Source organism: Pistacia vera, unplaced genomic scaffold, assembly GCF_008641045.1.
Source record: "Pistacia vera cultivar Batoury unplaced genomic scaffold, PisVer_v2 Contig492, whole genome shotgun sequence".
NCBI classification, from domain to species: domain Eukaryota; kingdom Viridiplantae; phylum Streptophyta; class Magnoliopsida; order Sapindales; family Anacardiaceae; genus Pistacia; species Pistacia vera.
In genome coordinates, this window is record NW_022196326.1 from 184,339 (window position 1) to 200,113 (window position 15,775).

A 15,775-nucleotide genomic window follows, 5' to 3' on the forward strand; every position below is an offset into this window, starting at 1 on the left:
CAGTCAGTAGTAAGTTGACCATGACTTGCTTAATAAAACTCCAATTAATGAGATGTTTGAATATTTAGAAACTAGACGAATAGGGATTTAACTTGATATATTATACACATAATTTGGATAAATGTAGCCCAACTTCCAAACCATTCCTTTTATCATTGCACACATTTTAGTTTCTCCTGTTTCTCAATTTTCATTGAACAATCAGTAGTAAATTGACCATAACTTACTCAATAAAAAATCAATTGATGAGCGATTTGAATATTTGGAAACTAGAAAGATAGAGCTTTAATTTGATATATTATATGATGAATTTGGATAACTATAGACCAACAATTGAACCATTCATTTTATCATCACACACATAAAACAGATTGAATTTTAGTGATGACAAAGGAAAACAAATATTGATATATAGTTTTAATTGTATTTGTTCTATCTCTTTTTGTTGATTTTTTTTTATGTTACATACATATATAAAAAACAAGTTGTTGCTGAATATAACAAATTTTATTTGTATCACAAATATCATCTGATGTTTGTTGCCGAACCATGTAGCTTTAGTAAACTATTTATAATATGCCGAATCGTTATTATTATCCTTAAAAGAAGACAAATATTGATATGTAGTTTTAATTGTAATTGTTCTATCTTTTTTTGATGATATCTTTTATGTTACATACATGTATCATGAAAAGAGTTTGTTGTTGAATATAACTAATTTCATTTATTTAACAAATATCAACTGATGTTTGATGCTAAACCATGTAGCTTTAGTATCATTCATTTTATCATCATACACATTTAGGTTTCCACTAAACAATTAGTAGTAAATTGACCATAACTTGCTCAATAAACTCCAATTGATGAGAGGTTTGAATCTTTAGAACCTAGACAGACAAGGCTTTAAGTTGATATATTAAATTCTTAATTTGGATAACTGTAGCCCCATTGTCAAACAATTGCTTTTATCATCACACACATTTCGGTTTTCACTGAACAATCAGTAGTAAATTGACCATAACTTTCTCAATAAAAATCCAATTGATTAGAGGTTTGACTATTTAGAAACTAGACAGATAGGGTTTTAATTTGATATATTATACGCTTAATTTGGATAACTTTAGCTCCACTTCCGAATCATTCTTTTTATCATCACACACATTTTAGTTTTCACTGAACAATTAGTAGTAAATTGACCATAACTTGCTCAATAAAAATCCAATTGACATTTCGGTTTCCAATGAATAATTAGTAGTAAATTGACCATAACTTGCTCAATAAAAATCCAATTGATGAGAGGTTTGAATCTTTAGAAACTAGACAGATAGAGCTTTAGTTTGATATATTATACACTTACTGGTATAATAATTAATTGTGATCATCTATAATGTAATGTTATATATGAATTAAGTAATCATACTATAAATCTTTAATGTAATATTGTCATTAATTAAATTTTTAATCATTTAATTAAATATTGTATTAATGTTTGTAATGAATGTTATAATTAATTAGTAATTATACTATAAATCTATACGTATGCTATAATTAATCAAATTCTAATTATTTAATTAAGTAATATACTAAATATTATAAGTCAATTAATTAAGTAGTAATCAATAGTGTAATGCTATAATTAATTATACTATAAATTAATTAAGTAATATATAAAATTATAATTAATTAAGTAATCATTTACTGTAATGTAATGTTAATTGATTTAAGTATATATTTATTGTAATTAAATTTTTAATGTTTATCTTTATTATATATAATTATTAATTACTAATTTTATAGATATTTTAAAACTTGATAATAGAAGTAAATAATCAAATATTATTTATCAATCAAATATACTATTTATTAAAAAATATTCTTTTAATACATTAAAACACTTTAATTAGATCAAATTCCAATTACACTATTAATCAAAATTTAATATTAATTATTATAATTTATTAAAGTTTTTAATTATAAATTTATATGTAATAAGGATCATTGTATATTTATTTAATTAGGTTATTCTAAAATTTGAAATTTTTCTATTTGAATTTTTTTTATATGTAAAATAATAAACCCCCATTATTCACAATATTTCATTGGAGCCCAGGTTCTAAAACAGGTTCCTAAATAAGTTCCAAAACAGGTTCCAAATCGATATCGCTACAGGTTCCAAGCAGGTTCCAAACCGGTACTCGTTCATGTTCTTTTTTCTGTTCTGGTTTGGTTCCGTTCCTCCACACATAAGAACCGAAACTGGAACCGCACAGTGTCGGTTCCAATAAAATGGAACACGAAACCACCTGCCCAATGCCGCTTCCAGAAGGTTCCGGTTTCGATTCCGATTCTACCTGTAGGTTCCGGTTCTGCCCGCTGCCCATGCTCACCCCTAATAATTTACATTTTGTACACATAATTTACAAGATCACACATCGACTCAGTTACAAGCTCAAGGATCCTGATTGAACCTCCAATCCACCCTGTCCAACCTGCCTTTCCCCTGCAAGCCAAGGTTAATTTTGTTAAAATAATTTATCGAAGCACAACTTTTTGTCATGGATGATATCGTCGCATAAAAAAATGAGATGTGAAATTCTTAAAACAGTGAACCATCTGATTTCAAGATAGTTTATGTAAGCCAAAAAATGTAGAGGGACTCGATGAGGATGAGCAATGAGGTCGTCTGTTTTGGGATCATATGCTTTTCTTTGTTCAATCAAAGCACTTCTCTTTTGGAATGCGGAAACCTATTTTTTCTTGACACGCACTAGTTTTTTATAGCATGAGTTCTAGCTTGATAACTCCGGTAATAATAAAAAATGTAATACTCTCCTCATATTGACTACTTCAATAAACATCATCTTAATTTTGTAATTCTAGGCGTGTTGAGGCTGAAAAAAAAATGACATTTAAGTGGGAAGAGGTTTTGGACGACATAGGATGGGAGCAGTGAGAAAAACATACCATAAAATCCTTTGATTTCAATTCATGAAGAATTTGCTCAGATTCACCATCTCGATGAAGAATTTTAGCACCACTCCCTGCTGCATCGACTGACCCAACGGCCTCTTCATCAACCAAAACTGCAACTACATTAGAAGTTCCTGTCTTGGTGTCTGGAATCTGCTCAAGAAGTGCAAGGGGAAAAGAAAACCTCATTAGGATTAAGATATACAAGGAAAAATTGGACAGAATTCTTTTCAATACAATTATGTAAACATATTTGAAAGATGCTAGGACCCATAATCCATATATACCTCAAACATTGCTTCTGTAAGAATGTTTTCTAATATGGCTCTTAGACCTCGAGCACCAGTATTTTTTGCCATTGCTTTCTTTGCAATCAATCTCAGTGCGTTTTCAATAAAGTGCAGTTTAACCTGAAATTAATCAGTAGATTAATATTAATGATTATAAGCTAACGTATGGACTGTTGCCACAGCAGCAAGAACTAATGGAGGCATTTGGAGCATTGCCAAGCCATCAACAAGATGGATCAAACTCTCACATTATTCATGCGAACATCTTCTTTGTACTGTTTACCAAGAGCATTTTTTGGCTCCATGAGACCTGCTCACAAAATAATTTTTCATATTTTATAATTTTCTTATTACAAAGGATAGAAGAAAACCATAAATCTTGAGTGAAAAAAAGCAGATCTTTCACTTCATTAAAAACCTTGCCCATTGTGCTCTGGTGAGCATGTTAAGGCCCTACCAAAAGATCTACATGACAATGAAAAAGAAAAATGGAAATCCACATAAGCAAGATATCAGAAGATGGAACACACCCGAACAAGTTGGTCCTCATTTAAAGCTGACAACTCACTACGATTGGAAACCTCCAATAAATTCAGGAATGAGGCCATATGCTATAAGATCACCACTTTCTACCTGAAAACGGAGAAGCAAATCTCAACTCCGAAATGAATATATATATACGGTAGTCCCTAATAAGGACCGTCTTGATATAATTATATCAGGATGGTCCTAACTAAATATATACAATGGAATATAACCACAACATTTAGCCATTAGGTTTCGATTCTCACAGATTCCAACAATGATGATGTCACAAGAGCATCAGTCAATCCAGTGGTTCCATGCTTGCACGAACTGGTGCTCCAAAGCCAATAGAAGAATCTTGCCGCCTGGGAAGATAAGTACTTGAGAACCTTCACACTCTCCTTATGTGAACCAACTTTTGGTAAAAGAGTTTACGTTAACAAATGCTTGAGTAACGACATTACCTCTCCAAATGGTCTTCTCCAAGTCTACAAAAGCCCCTCCACATATGAAAAGGATGTTTTTCGTATCAATCTGTATTCACACAAGAAAGTTATAAGATGCACAAGTAACATGTATACCGGTAGTCATTTGAGAAACTAGAAAAAAAGGGGAAAACTTGCTTCATCTGCTTATATCATAGTTTATATAACAATACAAATGCATGCAGCTTTAATAGGCATTAACATGTATGATTTCCATTCGAGTATGACTCACAGATAATCATCACATGGAACTAAAATGTCTATTAACACAACAATCAACTTTAGGCCCAATATCCAGTATGTTATCACTGCAGCGATGCTTTTGAACTCCTTTTTCTGGTATGGGAAACATTCACTACCTAGAATTAAAAACATTAGTCTTATATAACAAGAAATCATATAACCAAAATCACAAAAGAGAAAAAGGCCTAAACACTAAATTCCCTGAGAACTAAAATCTTAGAAAGTACAAAAATTTCAAAATCACTATCACAATATCATGTATGTCACACTGCATTCGCCAAATTAAATCCATGGCAAAAGAAGTACACAAGGAACAACATATAAACCAGCATGACTATAGAACGATTTCACTCACAGTTCCTTCAGCATTTTCGTAATGCCTGTTGAACTCCCTCTCCAGATACATCTCTGCCACATTTGAACTCTCAGTCTGCACAAATATTTGATAGCATGATAACAAATCAGGAATCTAAGTAACTAAGAGCAGAAAAATCATATTCACAAATAAAACAACACCTTTGTTATCTGTCGACTTCATCAATGTAGACAATTCCTTCTGAGCTGCCTCCACATCGAAATCAGCAGCCTAAATGCCAATCAGATCCAAGAGATGGTTACATTGATGCTATACAAGAATACGTGCGGAATCAGTAAGGAATCAATTAAATGGGATTAAATGTTTCACAGGAAATAAATGAAAGATTAAAAATGTCCATGGACTACGGCCCTAACAAACTTAGTGTAAAAAAGGACTCAAACGTGAATAACTAAAAATGGCAAGAAATACAGGAGTGGCCAAGAAAAAATAAAGATTCTCAGGGCTCCCAAACCTTTACATTATTCATTTTCTTTTGATAATGAATAAAAACGAGTGTTATCTCAGTCTTTAATTGTTTAAATTTAGGTTATCACTGGATCTGAAAATAAAAATTTACAGTCCCTATACCCACATACAAAGAACACTGAACCAACCACTGATGACATAAAATATCACCCCAAGCCTTTACAAACTTTCATTTTTCTTTAAAGCTAAAGAGTAGATTGACTTGAATAGTGTGAAACATACCACTATTACTTGTACAATACTGATTCCACGCTTCTCCAACATACCCAGCCTGGAGAAAAAAAGAAAACAGTTCAACTTATTGAAACAATTTAGCTACCAACTATATATTATCATTACAGAAAACAATAACAGAAAATTCATAGTTTGCACATGCACACACCAAGCCGCTAGAGAGAGAGAGAGATCACATGCACAGAAGTTCAGAATACATATGATTTAGAAAATGAACCCTAGTTCTAAATGTTACTTACCTACTCAGTAGGGTAGTGTACATCAAAAAAGATAGAAATGAACTTGCCTGTGTTAGAGCTGTTGCATCAGTGATTGTAAATGGCACATTCACAATACTGCTAGTGTTTTAGCAAGTAATGTCTCCCTATCCTTATTGTCAAGTAAAATACAAACATGAAGACATCAGTCCCTTAAGTAAGTACATGTGATAATAAAAAAGGTAATAAATTTGTGCAATATCCAACAACCAAATATACAAGAAGTACATACCACCTACCAGTAACCCATCAAAAGTACATTGCTCTTCTCCAACCAATTCATCACTTCCAAAATTGCAATGACCCATTCTACACCTGACCGGAATTCATATAATCAAGTTCAATAGAGCAGCATCAACAGACAGCAACTGAACTTTTAACCAGTAAAAGACACATTATTAGAATGGTGAAAGCCTAGCATAGAAATACAAAAGCCAATACAGGGCCACTTAATAACTAGAAGATTAAGGACCCAATTAGTTGACAAGAAGTCCATTAAGAACTAACTCTTTTTGCACAGTGGCATGATATATCCTTTTGTAATGGTTGTAAACTGCCACGGAAAGCACCTATCACAAGAACAACCAAGTTAACGAAAGCATGGAAAGTATCTATGATAAAGAAATTGACAAAGCTAAGCCGTAATAACTCTATCATCGCCACTTAAAGTATAATGTCAAGCAAGAAAGTTGAGCTTGTCAATGTGAATGTCATTTGTGACTTCATATACAGAATAGCAACTTCAAAATCATACTTCACTCGATAATAAAATTTCTATCATTATGCATAAAACTTGTAACTTCCAATGTTAATTTGTGACAACAATGAGAAATCATGACAAACTTCGAATGGATACAGTTAAAATATGAAGTGAACTGATGAAACAAGGAAATTACTATAACTTGAACCCTAATGTTCTGTACAACAATTAGTATTACAGAAAGGCGAAGCGACAATATCGAATTACGTATCCCAAAAGTGTTACCAAGATCAATATCAAACTAGTACAAATACAAATCATACAAATAATGATTTATAACACATACCATATTACAGCTCAATTTCACATAAACACAAGGTATCATACAAAAGTAGGGGCTTGCCACGGACCTGATACCTTTACCAAACCAATATTTTGGTCACCATTGCTTCTTGTAACCAAATATGTACTCTAAATGTAGCTCGACACTAAGCAACACCTTTAACCAAATTAGTACTCGAAATGTAAGCTCGATACTAAGCAAACACTTTTAAAACAAATATGAACTCAAAATGTAAGCTTGATACCAAAGCAAACACCTTTAACCAAAAATATACTCGAAATGTCACTCGATATAAAACAACACCTTTAACCACAATGTGGACTCTACAGGTTTAAAAAATGTTCGACAAGTCCTTACTGTAAAAAATTCAGAACAAACCCACCTTTTTAGCTCGCTCCTGCCCGACACAAACCACATCAGACCTTACAATCTCCTTCGGCGTCGGCAAGTCAAAATCTCCATCACCTCCACGCTCTTTCTCCCAATTTCACTCACATCCTCCTCTTCTCACCTTAACCTTAACTTTCCCCAACTCATAAACAAACTCCCCTCCAACGGCTCCATCTAAACGGCCGAAATAGAACGCCGTCTTACACCTCGGACAGAAGTTAACGGCCTGATAACGCCGGACTCCCGGTTCGTTAACGACAACGGACGGTTAGAAAACAACACCGGGAACTCGCTGCTGCATCGGGGACAGTTCACGTCGGCTTGTACGGATCGTAGTTCTCTGAGCCACCGTGGAAGTGGCGGCAGGGCGGCCGATGCGGTGGCTGGACGGAGAGGGAGGGTTTTGGGATTGGTGGAGTGGTAGGAGGTTTGTTTGGGATAAGGAGGTGTTTGGTTGCTAGATGTTTTAGGGTTTGGTTTGTGCGTTTTAGAATTATGAAACATGGTTTCGTTTTCGTCGTTGTTTTTTGCTTTTCGGTTCTGCGTTTTGGGTTCGGTGTTCTTTGTTGTTGCCGGAAATGGCGAGTGAGAGAGTGAAAATTAGAAGAGGAAGGGAAATCACTACACACTGAAACGAGGAAATTTAACCATATGCCTCCCAATAGAGCTGGGCATTTGGGACCGGGCCCAAAGCCCAGCTCCAAAACCGGGCCTAGGACCGGTCCTTGGGAGGACCGATCCTAGAGGCTGGTCCCAAAACGGGACCAGCCTAAGGAGAGGGCCCGGCCCTCCACCGGGCCCTCCTCCAAGGCCGGGCCTGGCCCGGTCCCAGGCCTGGGCCCAAAAGTTTATTTGTCTTTTATCAATTAATCCTTTTGTAAAATTACATTAAACCCCCGAAAATCAGTATAAATTCAAGGACTAAATGATATTTTACAAAATTTATTTAAAAAAAAAAAATACCGTTGTAGCCAACGGTAACTGCCAAGTGCCAACGGCTATATTTATTATTTATAATATAAGTTTTTTTTCATTTCCCCCCCCCCCCCCAACTACACTATAAATAACCCTAAAACCTTTATTTTTCACACCAATCTCTCAATCTCTCATTCTTTCATTCTCTTAATCTTCTCATTCTATCATTCTCATCTCTCTACTCCAAATCCCAATCAATTTCTCATTCAATTTATTTGTAATTTATTTATATTATTCAAATTTTTTTCTATTTTTCAATATCATCATAATTTCATATTATTATTAATTTCTTTTCATTTTATTTATTTATTATTTTATCATAATTATAATGTCTTCCCAAATGAGTTTTACGTTCCACCACCGAAGAAATTGAAGCCTTCAATCCATTTTCACCATTTCCTCCAGAGGATGCAGCTGTATTCCACAACCACTTCGGCCGGGACGAGGTGTGCCAAACACATGTGAGCTGCGATTCAACGCACGGACATAGCCCAACCCCCCCGACCGTCAAAGAGGGTCGTGTCCGATGTCTGGCGATACTTCACCAAATCAAAACGGCCAAAGACAAATGGGGAGGGGGAAAATCGTGTGGGATATGTAATTTATGGCGAACATTATTGGGGCTGAAAGGGGACTCGACGATGCCATGACACGTAGAGAAAAGCCATCCCAAAATAGTGCATCTTCAAGCGGATCAGGTAGACAAATTCAAACTCAACTTAATTTTAATCCACAATCCTCAACTCTCTCAACATGGATACAATACACATGTTGCACGAGAGGAAATAGCAATATATAGTTGCTACAGACTCTCCCATTTGTTATCTGAAAATCTTTTTTGTTAATATGGTTAAAACTGCATTTTGTCCCGCATATACCCCTGTAGTAGAACTACAAGTAAAGAATATACGAAAACTTTATAACAAAAAAAATAAACTTAAACGAATTTCAAAATTTTAGGAATATATCTTTGCACTTACATCAGACATATGGCTTGTAGATCAAAAACCGATTTTTAACAGTTACTAATACTTCTTAGATCATAATTTGGAGTTACAACAAAATTATGTTTTAAACCATTATATGAAACATAGTGCTAAACTATTTATTTTACGATTCTTGAAGTTTTGCAAGAATATTATTAACTGATAAGTTGTAGTGCTAACGCTTGATAAGCAACTGCTAACACCGCGCAATATCTTTATTTGAAAGAATGGATCCGCTCTTGGTGAAGGCAAATTTATCACCAGAGATGTGCTTGGTCACATCATCAATTTGATAGTTAAAGCAGGTTTATATGCTATACATTCAAGGATTGAGAGGGTGCTAGAGCTATCGGATTTATCTCGGCGGTAGCAATAAAAGATGGCAGGAGTACGTCAAATATTGTAAGCAAGAGAACCCACCGGTTCGACCTTTGAAGTTATTTACAGACATGCCTATCCGTTGGAACTCTACCTACTTGATGTTGGAAAAAGCTTCCAACCGCGAAACAATTACATTTCGTCAACCGAAAGACCTATCCAAGGAAGTTGTCGATTATGATGAGGGGTTTGTGAACTTTTTTATTCATTTCTTAAAATTTTTATGATGCTACTAATACATTAAGTGGTATTTATATCCAACTACTAATTTAGTGTTAGATATTTTAGTTCAAATTGCTAAAACTTTTTATCAATATAGACATGAAAACATTTTTAGTGAAATTGTTTCAAGTTGGAAGAAAAATAATAGAAGATTTGGTTAGATATTCATTCTTATATGAGTAGGCTTTTTCTGATCCTAGGTTTAAATTATCCGAGTTAACGGTGTAATTACTGAGCTAGGCCATTATTTAGAATATGATTATACGTCTTATTTGACTGACTTTAAAAACAAATTGGATACTTTTTTCTTTATTGAAATAGATACAATGCAAGTAGAAGTGGAAGTGAGTGAAGTGGAACATCTGGAGGGCGATCAGGACCTTGATGTAGCCCCCCCAATGGTCGAGCAAGTGGGCGTATGTGGACGTAGCGGAAGCTCCACTCTAGCTCCAGCTCGTACATACATAGACCAAATGAGATGACTCGCTACCATCAGGTGGACTTGGCCTTTATGACGATGAAGGAGCAACCTTGACATGGCTAATTCTTCAATGGTGGAACCACAAGAAGTCAATTCCCCTTATATCCCAAATGGCACGTGACATTTTATCTGTGCCGTTTCTACAATGCATCCGAGTCAACATTTTCAACGAGTGGTCGGATTGTTGAAGACAGAAGATGTTCTTTAACCGATGAGATGATTGAAGTGATAACGTGTTTACGGGATTGGACTCATGGGAAGGAAGACTACAACAGCACCCTAAAGATCCCGAACTACTTGAATCTTTGGAATACAGATTTGATAAGTGTAACTAGTGTTGACGATGAAATGAAGATGATAATTTTAATAAAAATTATTTAATTGTTTATTTGTGAAGCGTGAAGTGTGAAATGTGAATATTATATTTATGTTAAAATTAAAATTAACTATTAATTATTATTTTTTTAAATTAATTAAATTTTAGAAACTTACTAATCAACCCCTAAAAAAAACTAAAACCCCCTATAAATTTCGTTTTGCCCCATATAAAAAAATTTGAGGGGGAAAATTAAATTTTCCCCCCATGGGACCAGTCCGACCAGGCTTAGGCCTGGTCGGGTCCTGATTTTTCTCAGGCCCTGGGACCGTCCCAGGCCCATGAGAGACTGGTCCCATTTGGACCAGTCCCATGGACCAGTCCCTTGCGGGCCTAGGCCTGGCCTGCAAGGACCGGTCCCTTGCCCAGGTATACTCCCAAGTTTCGAATGTAAGGAATTCCATGCGAGTTGTTAGTCGTAGCACAATACACATTTATAGAATTATTTTATTTAGACACACAGGATTTGGAGTTACTATATGGTTGAATTTTATTTGATGATATTATAAGAGATATTAATAACTGAAATTGATTCTAAATCTAAGGTAAAAACTACCTATTTGAGTTATAGTTAGGACTCTTTTTTCTTTTTAGCTTTAAAATTGTTTTTATTTTGGAGCTCTAGAATTGCTCTCTCTTGCACACGGTTTATGTGTGGTTTAATAAGATATTTTTAGCTTTAAGATTCATGAATACCCATGCAGGTGTTGTTCGCTGTGACACATTTTGGAACTCTAGAATGCTCATTTTACACATTGGATGACAACCAATCAATGCTCTATCTGAACACATTGGATTGATATTTATTGCTCCATCTATAATTATTATTAATTAAAAAAATGGGAAACAATCTAATTATATAAGTTTTGCATTGACATTCTAAAGGTCTAACCATAATGACATCTTATATTGATTGTCAGTGATTGAATTTTATTGATGATAATGTCTAAATAAATAACTAAAAGATTGGGTTACATAGTTCATCGCATTGTGTATTAATAATTAATAATATACTAATTAGTGTTGTATGCATTAAAATTTTAGGGTCTAACCATAAGGAACCTGGATTTTTGATGCCATGTGGTTGAATTTTATTGGTGTGAGGATGTGACAATATAATGGTTGCATTAGTATTCCAAGTCTAAATAAATAGACTAAAGAGGGATACATAGTGTATTGTATTGGTAGTAAAAACATCATGTTTATTAATAATTATATAGGCGCATTGTTATTGACATTGCAACCTTCTCGTAGTCAATCGTATTTATTGTGTTGTATTCAAAAGGTCTAAATAAGGTTATAAAAGAGGCGTATGTTAATGTGTATTACCGCAATTGTTAATAGTGTCACACACGTTAGGTCTTTTGTTAATTGTTATAAGTCATATCAGTTTGTGTCAATACACAGTCTTTCTCATGATTTTATTAATCGATGATTTTTTTATTTATTTATTTTTTGTGTTGTTGTTTACAAGTCAACAGATTTTATGAATTGGCATGAAGTAAAGACATATATATCCGATTGAAATTGTTAATGAGTTGTTTATTTGATTCTTTTTTTTGAATTTGAGTATACGTTCTAACTATTTAATACAAATTGTAAGTATATCTCCATCTATTTTAAAATTATATTTGATTGAATGATTATTTTTGTTCGGTCAATCTATTTGATGATTATTGTGTTTAGTCTTCTTGCCGAATGGTAATGTATCTTAACAATTTTATAATGAAGATTAAATAATTTTTTTTGATTTCGTTTTCAGTAAAAGTTGTGTATACGACTGAATAATGTGTTTCTTAACAAATCTTAACTATAAAGCAATTCAATTTTGTTAGTTTGTTGTTCAAGAAATTTTATAAATTTATAACTAATTAAGTAATCATTTAATTATGTAATGCTATAATTAATTAAGTGATCATAATATAATGTAATGTAATAATGTTATAATTTAATTAAGTAATTATTTAACTATAATTTAATTTTTAATTAATTAAATTTTTAATCATTTAATTAAGTAATCATTTGTTTATAATGTAATGTTATTATAAATATTTATAATATAATGTTATAATCAATTAAATAATTATGTAATGTTATAATTAATTATGTAATATAATATAATGAATTAAGTAATCATACTATAAATCTTTAATATACTATTATCATTAATTTGTTTATAATAGAATGTTATAATTAATTAAGTAATCATTTAATTATAATGTAATGTTACAATTAATTAAGTAATCGTACTACAAATTTATAATGTAATGTTAATATGTTATAATTAATTAAATTTTTAATCATTTAATTAAGTATTGTGCTAATGTTTATGTAGTAAATTAGCAATTGCTAATGTTTATAATATAATGTCATAATCAACTAAGTAATTATTTAATTATGTAATGTTATAATTAATTATATGATCATACTATAATGTAATGATATAGTGAATTAAGTAATCATACTATAAATCTTTAATGTAATATTATAATTAATTAAATTTGTAATCATTTAATTAAGTAATGTAATAATGTAGTAAATTACTAATGTTTATAATGTAATGCTATAAATTTATAACTAATTAAGTAATCATTTAACTATGTAATGCTATAATTAATTAAGTGATCATAATATAATGTAACGTAGTAATGTTATAATTTAATTAAATAATTATTTAACTATAATGTAATGCTTAATTAATTAAATTTCTAATCATTTGTTTATAATGTAATGTTATAATTAATATTTATAATATAATGTCATAATCAATTAAATAATCATCTAATTATGTAATGTTATAATTAATTATGTAATCATACTGTAATGAAATGTTAAAATGAATTAAGTAATCATACTATAAAATCTTTAACATACTATTATAATTAATTTGTTTATAATAGAATGTTATAATTAATTAAGTAATCATTTAATTAATGTTACAATTAATTAAGTAATCGTACTGTAAATTTATAATGTAATATTATAATCCTAGTTAGTAAAAACGTGTATTATATGCAAATTATATGAACAGCCATATAATTCGTGTATAAAACGCACGTATACGTATTTTATAAAATCTACCGTATAATTCACGTATAATAAGGTTTTCCGTATAATTCATGAATAGTTCATGAACTATTCACGAATTATTGAAAAACAAAAACAAAATCTCACCCCCAAGACGACATGTATCCACCATAAATTTCGAATTTAAAAGTGATAAAAACATAGTCAAAACGCGTAATATATAAAGATGAAAAAGCTAATGACTAATATAACTGAAAACACAGCTATTAATTACCAGATCTATCTTATGACTCGCTAGGGTTTGTGAAACTGTTTTGACTGGGAAGTTGAAACAGAAAAATAAAAATTGAACGGTGGACGAAGGCTGTACAAGGACCAGATCTGAATCCTCCGAGAGAAGATGGTTGAAGTTGTGATGAGTGTGCCACGAAGGAGGGGAGAGGAGAGAGAATTACTTCGCCAGGAATTCATATTTTATAGTGGTGCTTTTGTTTCTGATTTCGGACTAACGGTGTCGTTTTTGTGTTTATCGATTGCTATTTAATGAAGTTCAATGTTTGGATCTAAGTTGATGACGTGTAATCTTAATGATTATTAAAGATAATTATATCAAGATTTTACGTATTTAATCAAGTTTTGAGATGATCAGATATATATTTTCATCTCACTTTTTTATTTTATCAATTTCGTAAAATTGTAAAAAAATAAATTATAAAAAGAAATTATCTAATATTTTCTTATACATATTACATCCAAACCGGTTTAAGAACTTTTTTTAATTTTGGTTTTGTTATGATCTATATGTTTGGTTTGACACTATAGTTGAATCTGGACTAAATATTGTATTTTGAGTCTGGAGACTTAATTTGAATATCAGTTATATATTATGTATTTGTGTTATTGGTTAATTGAATACTTTGTATTTGAAATATTATATTGATTTTAACCAAGTAGTCCATAAAAGTGTTAAACCTAAGATTGATATTGCCGTATTTTTCCAAACGTATTATTGACAATGCACCGTATTAAACCCGTATATTCTCATACCGTATTTTTCCAGTATCCGAATTTTATGACCGAATTTTTACAAACATATTTTTCACTGTTTGCCGTATTATACCCGTAAAATTCTCGTACCATTTTTTTGCCGTAGCCGTATTTACTAACTAGGATTATAATTAATTAAATATCTAATCATTTAATTAAGTATTGTGCTAATGTTTATGTAGTAAATTACTAATGTTTATAATATAATGTCATAATCAATTAAATAATTATTTAATTATATAATGTTATAATTAATTATGTGATCATACTATAATGTAATGTTATATTGAATTAAGTAATCATACTATAAATCTTTAATGTAATATTGTCATTAATTAAATTTTTAATCATTTAATTAAATATTGTATTAATGTTTGTAATGAAATGTTATAATTAATTAAGTAATTATACTATAAATCTATAACGTAATGCTATAATTAATCAAATTTCTAATTATTTAATTAAGTAATATACTAAATATTATAAGTCAATTAATTAAGTAGTAATCAATTAGTGTAATGCTATAATTAATTATACTATAAATTAATTAAGTAATATTATAAAATTATAATTAATTAAGTAATCATTTAACTGTAATGTAATGTTATAATTGATTAAGTATGATATTTAACTTGTAATTAAATTTATTAATGTTTATCTATTTATTATATATAATTAATTAATTACTAATTTATTATAGATATATTTAAAACTTGATAATAGAAGTAAATAATCAAATATATTATTATTCAATCAAATATACTATTTTATTAAAAAATAATTCTTTTAATAACATTAAAACACTTTAAATTAGATCATAATTCCAATTATACACTTAATTAATCAAAACTTTAATATTAATATATTATAATTTATTAAAGTTTTTAATATAGTATAATTTATATGTAATAAGGATCATTGTATATTTATTTAATTAGGTTATTCTAAAATTTGAAATTTTTCTATTTGAAATTTTTTATATGTAAAATAATAAAACCCCCA

The 15,775-nt window shown here is 30.9% G+C and overlaps 1 pseudogene; it reads right to left on the reverse strand.

Annotated features, from left to right (window-relative positions):
- Positions 1 to 2,449: 2,449 nt before the first annotated feature.
- LOC116105086 lies at positions 2,450 to 7,785 on the reverse strand (annotated as a pseudogene).
- Positions 7,786 to 15,775: the final 7,990 nt, after the last annotated feature.